Here is a 10,566-nt window from a genome sequence, read left to right as displayed (position 1 = left end):
CTTACGGCCACTTCCACGCAAGAGCTTCAGTTGGACACCTACCAGTTCAGAAAAACAGGAATAAAGGTTCTAAGTAATACAACGAAAGGAAGGTAAGTGAATAAAACTGGAAAAAGAGAAGGAGGAAAAGCAAAACGTGTGATAAATAATGATATTTTGGAGAAAAGGACAAGTTTGCCTGTTAAAACATGTCCATCTATCTAAATATTATTTTAGATTGTTATTGCAGTTGAGCCAGTTTATTCTGGGAAAGAAATAATAAAGAGTAGCTGTGGGAACGTCTGTTTACATCATTCCTTCTCCGGCTTCCTGGCATTCGTCCAAAACACTGATGTACGAGCTCCTTCCCCAGATCGATATGCGATCTCCATTCACTGGAAAGGCACTAATGCAACGGCCTCATTTGCCGGACGACGTGCGCACGCCAGTGCGTGTTTGTGTCTTTAGAACTGGTCCCCACTTCCGGGCTTTTACTCATCGTTAAAGGAGAGCGGCCATTAAGCCACATAGTTTAGCATGCCACTGACGTAATCGCTTACTCCACACGCCAACATTGATTTAATAAAGGTTTATTAACTGTTTGTGTGGGTTTGGCCTTGCATACCTGTCCACCAGGGGACCTTGGTGTTGGTGAAGCGAATAGTTAAGAGTTCTACTGTTGGTTAGGATTTAAATCATGCAATGTGGTGTTGAGGGATTTTAAGGACTTACAAACATCCTCTTTTCGAGATCCTCCGCAGTGGGAATGGTGTTCAACCGCAGGTACCACCAGCCGATGTAACCAGTCTCAACATGACAGTTGACAACATATGATGAGTTGTCAAGCGTCCCGTATCAAGGACCACGTCTAAGCATCTGGTTCTAAGCTCAAAAGCTTCATAACGCTGACATTCATATTCCAAATAAACATTCAAATGCAGCACAGCTTTTGTTTTTGTTGCAGGTTTAGCAGCTAGAGGATATTACACATTATCATTGCCTAATTTAAATAAGAGAAAATAGAACAGGAATGTCGCTTGCGCAGCTTGTTACGCTTAATTGCGCTGCCAGGTCTAGAGGCTGACATGAAACGTTCAATAATGTGAATGTGCTTTCACATTCGTATGTTACAGTTGACATGAAGATATAAAGCGGTAAACACGCTGCTTGTTCATTTGATTTTCTCTTTGTGTTGACAATTAAATCTTGTTCAGTGATATCGTCACAGGGGAAGTCTATGTCCTTGGTTAATGTACTTTGACGTTACACTTCAACAATGGCGGCCAACCGGTGCCCTTGTAGACACATCCCTCACAGAATAAATGTTAAGCGCATTGAGGGCTGAGAGCGAGACAGCGTTGTACGAACATCTACCTCCCGTTGTGTGCTTAGTTATCTGTGTCTGATATCGGACGCGTGTGTGTCCGTGTATGAATTCCCACGAGGGTTAATGTTGCGTAAGGCTGCATGATGAGGCCAAGATGCCTGTGTCTCCTTATCACAGTGTGAGCAATACAGTTTTTAGCCCACTCAACCACATAAATGACTTCAAATCCTCTGCGTATTAAGCCTCACCACTGGGAAACCAATTTGTAACCTCTTCCCAGCAATACGTTAACTGGACTTTATCTGGGGACAGGCAGAGTGTAAAATTCATAAAGTATCTGAGAGAACTAATTGAACCAATTAAGTGAGGGAATATGGATTACTGTGGCACTGTGAACACACACATCCCCTCTGGAATAGAGTCAGAGACCACTGCTTTCACGCGATAATGATTGCATTGCAATGGATGGCGGTGCAGGGTCTCAGCGTGCCGCACAACAACGCTCCCGGTGGGCCGGCTTTGCGTTTACCCTGATGTGTTTTAATTTCCTCAGCAGCTGATCCCGGGGCTGCTATTCGGGGGGAGTAATTAATTGCATGCCGGTAAAGGAAAAGTCAAGGATAAGTGTGGAAACTGTTCCTTGTCTTGTACGCGCTCTCAAAATCGCACTCAAAACACAAAAGCCAGGCTTATTTTTCATCCATTTTCCTGGAGGAAGCCAAAAGAAACAAAGTACAAACAAAGAAGATAGCCAGAAACATGCACAAAAATAAGAGCCTTGGGTACATGAAATATCCTAATCAGCAAGCCAAACCTCCCGATTTTAAATGCCCCACCGTGTCTATTAATTACGTAAGAGCCATCGCATCCAGCATGGACGCATGTTTGCTAATAGGAGAGGATGGATTAGCATGATTAGTGGAATATATTAAAATACAATGGTTTTTTATTGATTTACAAAAGGTAGCTTTATGTTCCCCCAAGGATGTGCACACAAACAACAGCATTCATTTTGTACAAACCACAATGAACGACATAAAGGCTGAAAGGAAAAAAGGCTGCTTTATTTTAAAAAAAAAGCTCCATTAGAAGTTTGCTATCGGACACAACATCACAGCTGTAAGCACAAAGCTGTACAGCTGGATTTAAAGAATACATTTTTTTATTTTCACAACATTCTTCATTTGAATGTGGTGGAATCTGTTCATAAATCATTAGATCTTTAAAATATGACTAGCGATCCCTAAGGCACCAGCCTGCAGAGGTCCCGGTCCATTTCAGAGGCTCGACTGTACATCAACTTCAGGGCTAATTTAGCAACCTCTATCCGCTGACGACGTCAGTTCGCCGTCCGTTTGCTGCTCTTACACCAACATGGCCAACGCGATCAAAGAAAGTGTGAAGGTTACAAAAATGCAGCTCGTTTCATTGGTAGCCAGTTTCAACTCACATGTGTCTTGTGCGATCCTTCCTGGGGTGCATCTACATACTCTACCAACCACGCGAGCGAATAGGTAGAGTGATGGCAAAATATTCAAATTAGTCATTTCTGGGATGAGAACCAATAAATGAATTGTTTTTAGCAGCTCAGCCAGTGGCTACAGCTGGATTTCCTGCGTTGCGTGTAAAGGTATAACCTTCCAGGTTTGGTTTTGTAGAAACTGTACTACCATGAGGTTTCTCCAGACATTTCTTGAGCGCAGCGTTTTTTGTTCTTCTTGCTTACATTGACCGATGAGCACGCTTGTTTCACTACAGGCTCATTTCCTCAACCTGTTCCAGTGAAAACTATTCTGGCTCAGTGAACGTCTGCTGTCAGTCAGCCTGGTGGAGGAAGGTTAGCGAGCCGCCGCCCACTCAGCTGCTCCCTGGAGCCGCCGCTGACGGACAGGCGGAGGTGTTTGGACGGAAGATGGAGTGAGTTTGGTTCGGATGACACAACGCTTACACGTCACTCACCGATGTCTCCTTTACGTCTCGCTCTCCGCGGGGATTCCCGGTTGGACGGCGAGGCCATCACCGAAATGCACACTAAATGTTTCCCACGTGTGACTGATGTTTTGTTTTATTTGTTCAGTGAGGAGTAGCAGCCTGATCCTGGCATGTAAACAAACCCAATAAGGATAAATTAATTCACCGTATTCGATCGTGTGAACACAATCCACCGATGGCAATTGTTTTGGCTGATTTTCACATTTTTGAACTGCAGATTTTTGCAGGTTCTGATTTCAATTATTTCCATAATCGACCAACGTTTTCGACCAACAAACTTTCTTCCAAAACTTTACAGTCAAGGTTACAGGAATGTGGTTGCGTCTCTGCACAAAGCCAGTGAAAGTTTGTTTAATACACTTATTTTATCAATAGTAACAACAACTTAAACTGTAAGCCTCCTACTGTGTGTTACCCAGTGACCTCACTAAAGACTTTTCTCCCTCAGAGACTAGAACTGTCAGTTTAAATTGACAGGAGGCTCCTGACAGACTGTTAGGTGGGACACGTGTCTTCAGTGACGGCTCAGGATGACAGGGAGCAGCACACTGGAGCAGAGGGATCCATTCACAAACCGGGGCTTAATACTACTTTTTTTTTTGTTGGTGACCTTTCTGTTCACTTTGGCCTTTTTGGGCCGGCTGATGCACTTTTCGTTTCCTTTTAAAAGGCGAGCCGGATTCCTCTCCAAACGGTTTGTCTGCATTTGGCAGGACTGTTAGATGTGTCCTCTATAGTATCATTTTATGATGGCCGGCACATGGAATCACCGGCTCATGACACGCTGCTACCTTTCAGTCTGAACGTGTTTTTGTCTCTGGAGCACTTCAAGTATATGTTAATAAATCACTCATCATAGCAGGAAGTGGTGATTGGAGATTCACGTGAGGTTGGTGGACTTTAGAGAATCGGGATGGAAGCTAAGCTAACGGCGCTAGTCCCTAAGGTTAGTCTCCCACCTAATCAGCTCCTCGGTAACCCGGCTAACCCAGCAACAGGAGGTCGGTGACTGAGATCTGGCTCCGTCGGGGCCGGATCACCGGATCCAAATGCACATGACGGGCGGAGGGGACAAGAGTCGAGAGTCGAGAGTCGATGGTCAGATGGTCGGACATTATATCTGCCTGGAAAACAGTTTGTTTGTGACGTTTATACTGCAGTGCACTGCTGATTTTGTTTTGTTGTTAATCATGTCTCTCATTTAGCTCAATGCTACAACTGCATTTTGTTGCACAACAACATCTGTGCATTAACTGCCTAAAAATATGTGCATCTGCGTGTCTACGGTATTATTTGGGGATGTCATTTGAGAAAAACCAACGCAGCCCCTTGAAAAACTGCAAGTCTCAGACAATATGCTCATGACTACCCAAGTCTTAATTCCATAAAAACGCCCACATGCGTTTTATTCTCCTGCTGCTCTCACAACATCTATTACAACTTTCCATCGCTGTGGGCCAAGCTTTCCTCTCCCTTTGTTCACGCCCTCTGTCTCTCCCTCTCATCTGTGCTCATTTTCCACTTTGCCACCACACGCCATTGTTTTGTTTTTTCCAAAATCAAAGTAATAAAAAAAATCTTCTTCACTGAGTTGATTGAAGGTAACTGAAGCGAAGAGGCGGCTGTCATTACTGAATCATGCGGACGGGACAATGACAAAAAACAGGAGGAGGAAGAGAGCAGAGACAAATCAAAGAGACCCGGCTGCCTGGCTTACTTTTATTCCAAGTGCCAGCTAGATCTATAGCTACTGCCTTAAGAAAGAATTCCTCCTTGAATACTCTTCCACTGTTTATAAGTCATCAATCTGTGTGGTTCAGCGGAGTGCAGGAGTTTGTTTTTCATGAAATGTTGACATATTTACCATCCATCGGATTCCTCCCTGTGTGATTGTAGACCAGTGGTGCAAAACTGCACATCTAGGAAGAAGCTGCTCTGTTCAGGTCTTTTTCCCCCAAAATCTAACACTGATGTTTTAGAAAAAACACCTCTATCTTCTATTGAACTAGCATTTAAATCTGATCAATGACCTCTTGACCACACCAACTGTGGCTAGGAGATTTCTCTGGCTGATGTTACTGCAGGTATTTAGTCTTAAATTGAGACCCGATGATGGCACCATTAGGGTGCCGAGATTTGGAGCATTTCAGGGACTCGTGTACTAATGCTTTTGCGCCCACTTTCGACGTATTTGTTTTGCTGCATGCGCGTAAAAGCATGGCGAGGTTCGTACAAACATGCCGCACTGAGGTAAAAGCGCGGGAACCAAAAATTGGAAAAGTGCTCTTTTCACGGGAGGGTCAACCGGCCCGTCTGCAAGGTAGTGCACAGCGGCGTCCGCGAGCTAACAAGTAGGACCTGCTTACGTGCACTTAAGCCTAGTTTATGCTTCTGCGTTTTCAGAGCGACGCAGACGCAAGCCCCCCTTGCGTGTCCCTTGCGTGTCTTTTCACACCTCCTTGCGTCCTTGCGTGCGTCGACCCATTTTTCTAGGCTTGCGTCGACGCAAGCCTTCCACAGCGCACCGGGCTGTGATTGGTCCGCTAACTACATCCTTCACGGAGTCTCACATTTCCACTTTCACAGCCCGATACCGCCATTATTAAAACGAAGAGAACGGATCAGATTGAAGAACTTTTGTCAGAAGAAATGCGTAAATATGACCACTTATACAAGCCGTCATTGGCGGGTTGTAGAAGCGGGTTGGATTCACGGAGGGAGATCGTCGCAAACGCCGGTTTGCCGGTCGAGAGGTGCACAAAGTTGTGGAGGAAAATACGGGAAAAATGTGTCCGCGATGAAAAGCAGCAGTGGCGATGCACGGGACAATAAAGTCTATGATAAATAAACAAATAAATAAATAGACGTGACTCTCTAGGTCGTCTTCAACAGAAACACGTCACTCCGCCTGTTGTTCTGGCGGTGAATTGCTCTGCAACACACGCAAGACTTTTAGAACCATGAATTGAAACAAGTGCGTTGACGCAACGAGGCAGACGCAGACGCAGAAGCATGCACCGGCCTTAAAGCACCGACATCCGGCCCGGATGCAGAAGCTTGGATTACACACGGACGGAGAGCGACTTCCTGTCGTTTGTTCGGATGTTCGTTGTAATCCACTTTTTCTATCGCAAAAGCTTGTTTGCTGCTATATCAACGTTCCGAATGTGAAATACGACTCCTTTAACAACAAGTTAACAAATGCTGCTATTTTACACATCAACTGAAATTGACCAGGTTGGAATGGAGCTTCAGCACGCCGGTGAGCCTCTGTTACTGTGGGCCTCCGCTTTGTGCCGCCGTGTCTACCTGCTGCACAGTCCTATTATAGAGACATCAGGGGAGTAACAGAGGCCGACAGAGACAAACAGGTCACCCTTACCTGGGCTGCAGGATAAACGATTTCCCCTCCACCACTGCTCAACCCCCATTATTTTCTCTCCTTCTTTCTTCTACCTTCATCCCTCCACTCACTCCATCAGCCCTCCTCTCTTCTACCCGTCTGCCATCTTTTCCATCCTCCGCCCGCTTTACCGCCCGCCCTCCACCACCCAACTCCCAATCCCAACCCCATCTCTGCGCCCCGTCCTCCCTTCCACCTTCCAATCCCCCAACACAACATAATTAATATTAGGAAGATGGATGAGTGTGTGTGCGTGCGTGCGTGCGTGCGTGTGTCTGTGGTTAAATGGAGGGGGTGACATTGTGTACAAGGACCTTACACAAATGGCTGCCTTGTGTACACTAAGCATGTCCTTGTTGCAACTCCAGAACAGCGCGACATAAACAAACACACAAGCAGGTCCACTGACTCTCGCTCTATGCGCAGCATTTCTATGTGCTCATTAGGTTCCCTCAAAAATCCCCACAGCTTGCTTTATATGCATTTCCTTCCCCAACAGTCCACGCTTGTAGCAAAGTGCAGCTGAGGAGAACGGCTTTTTTAAGCCTGACACCTCAGTCAGGTGGAGTAAGGAGGAGGAATGTGCCCGCAGCCTGTTCCTTTTTAACTGTCATAGAAAAGGGACAAATTATGTCAGACTCTGTTGCCGCTGCTTCAAAGATGCACATGTCCTTTTAAAAAGCCCTGGAGCTGTGGCATTTAACATTAGCACAAGACAGGTGGCGTCACGCATTCAGCTCTGTCTCACCAACGAGCTCCTGCGTATTTATGCAATCTCATCCGTTGATATATGATCTTGTGCGTGCTGCATGCCCGAATGCATATGTGTGTGTGTGTGTGTGTGTGTCTTTGCTACTGTGGCATAAATCACTGCAGCTGAGCAGGGGGCTGGTGCTGCTCTCTCCATCTGTCTCTGTCTGCAGGGGTGAGGAATTTTACACTGATGACAGGGCAAACGGGGGAGGAAGGCAAGAAAGAGTGAGCCCTGCTGGAGTCGTGTGGGATGGACAGAAAAACAAATGCTGGGGTATCGCAGGGCAGCGTGTGCATCGCCTGAGCGTGCGGAGACACTTGGGGGACGGGATGCGTCAAAGCCTCCAGTTTGCTACCGCAGGTCTGCTTCTTCTGAAACAGACTGTGAACTTCCCACATAACGTCTCTGCCTTCCTTCTCCTGCTGCCTGCGTGCTGCAAACATATGAATGAGTGCACCTGGAACCTAGAAATTTAATAGTTCTTTGATTATTAAGAGTCAATAATACGAAATTTTAGGACTAGTTCTTTTGTTGTTGCATCCACATGAAGCAAACACTACAGCCCTTTATTGGGGGGAGACACACACACACACACACAGATTAATCACAGCTGAGGCTGATTAGAACCGCCCCCTCGCTCGGTTCCCCCCCTGCAGCGGAGCTAACCCCGCGCCGCCACCACCAGGATGAACCGACAGCTCGTGTTGGATACAGCTCACGATCTACTACAGCCAGTTCTTCCTAATCAATCACACCGGCGAGGGAAATCACCCTTCAACGCCGACGCGCATAGATTGTAGCTACAACATGGAGTTTGTTCCGCTGAAGTGTCCTTGAGCAATGCAATGAATCCCCAAGACATCCGGTGGAACAGAGAATGAACGTGCAGCAGGAACACACGGTCTGCACGTTGGACACTTTGACCCACGGAGCAGCTTCTATTCCAGCCACAAGAAACCGAGAGAGCTCAGCACAAAGACAATTCTAAAGCTGGAACAGCTTTTGAGCTTTTTTGAGCAGTTATGACCTGTGATGCATCCCTCATCCCCTCTCCTCACAAATATGGATTACAGAGTCTTCGAAGAGACGCAATGACATGGACGGACACAAGCAAGTGTTGGCATATATCCGATTCTTCCATTGGAGGAGAGGAGGTCGAGCTCGGTTGGCTTTGTTGTGGAGGTAGAGGGAGAAGAATCTCTCCTGACAGACAACCAGTAGCTTGCCGCGGAGCGGGATTTGGTTCTGGGTTTTGAGATTAGCTCATGCATGGCAATCTCTCCTTGGAACCATTCTGGAGGGCTTAAAGAGGCAGCCATAGAGCAGCAACACAACTGTTGAAAGGACAGAGCCGTGCCAGGATTGCTGGGTTTTCTTTTCTGTAACTGAATGCTGAATTGTGTCAATATTGTATGATTGTTGTCTGGTGCTTCAAGTTGCTTCAAGTGGAGAAGAACTGAACCGTTAACAATTCACATTCCTGTCATTCACCTATTTAATCACATATGAAAACAAGCAATGACGGCCTCACACGCATGAGATGTACGTGTATGAGATGTACGCCGTGGCATGTTGCGGTTTACTTCCATGTCTGTACAACGTGTCACTTTATGTTTTTATCTTATTAGCCGTTAGTGTGGAATAGTCTCAACTCCACACACACACACACACACACACACACAAAAAAACACAATCACTGAATGTGACCTGTTGGGGAGACAACCAATAAGACATCCACGCAATCCGGCCTAGAGGGTGAACGACGGGTCATCGTGGCGCATGGGTTTAATGTGTAGTGTAAGTCGCTTTGGATAAAAGCGTCTGCTAAATGACCTGTAATGTAACTTGGTGAAGTATCGCCTTGTTGTCAGTTCAAAACAGCTCAATTTAATTTTTTTTAACTGAATAGTCACATTTGTTGATACTAAAATAGTTTTGTCACATCAAATTCCTCAACATGCCTTACATTTGAGGTATTTTCCCATGAATTCTTGAAACTGAATCCATCCACATAGTTGAAACACTTTTTTATGGTAACAAAATGAGCTTAAATTGTAGAAAAAAAGAAGAAAATTGAAAAATACAACAAAAATGCGACCTGTCAATCATATCTGCGATTGACAGTGTGCATCCAAACAGGACAGATATCTGAACTAGGTGTCTTTTTGGAATAATATCTATCTACATGTATTTCCTGTTGTAAAATCAGCTGATATGGTTGAGAGGGAAAGACGCACCTTGAGCAACCACGCGTGGATTACAGTGAGTATGCTTGCACAGACAGAAACCCACCTGTGTGACAAGGTCAGTCTGATCTGGGTGTCGTATTCAGAGCATATGGAATGAGTACACAGCGGGAAGTAAATCCCTACAGCACGCCTACATTCTGCACGACCTTGCAGGGATGGGAAACTGTTATATCCTCATTAACGTGGAAGAAACATGTACATGCATACCTGCACACTCAAACAAGCAGCCAGGCATGCACGACCCCCAGCATCTAGTTTTAATTATTACAATGCTATCAGCTGGAGGCAAGGTTGGCCTGTGTTGCGCTGCTGTTGCACAGACGCTGAGTGTGTGAGCTGCGCTGTCACTGACACCCGGCCTCAAACAGGAATCGTCGTAGAAAAAGTAGTGGAAAGAAACCCAGCGGGGAGCAGAAAGGGAGCAGTGAGTGGTGTGGTCTGGAAGACATCCTGCTCTGGAACTCAGCCGAGTCCTCTGTAGGCACAAATAAGCACACACACACACACGATGCAAGCGTGTGGTGTGCGCTTTATTTTGTCTAACCTGCTTCAGGACAATAACTATAGGATAGGATGAATCTACGGTTCAGGTGGATGCAGTTTAGCTAAATGCACAGCTGGGGTCAGTCCAGTTTGTGTCCTGCAAGTCTTCTTCTATGAAGAGGCCCGTGTGCTCTAACATGTCCTACCTGCACACAAACAATTCAACTTGTCTGATTTAGTGTGACAAATATTTGACTAATAATCTAAAATAGCAAGTGTGAAATACAAAAAAGAGTTGCTGGTGCTAAATTTACCAACTGATTTTACATCTCAAGCAGTGAGTTGGACAAATTAACTGATTAACAGAGAGACAGGACAC

Source organism: Gasterosteus aculeatus, chromosome 20 (assembly GCF_964276395.1).
Source record: "Gasterosteus aculeatus chromosome 20, fGasAcu3.hap1.1, whole genome shotgun sequence".
Taxonomy (NCBI): domain Eukaryota; kingdom Metazoa; phylum Chordata; class Actinopteri; order Perciformes; family Gasterosteidae; genus Gasterosteus; species Gasterosteus aculeatus.
The sequence above is the reverse complement of the archived record's forward strand: the minus strand, read 5'-3'. Positions refer to the sequence as shown.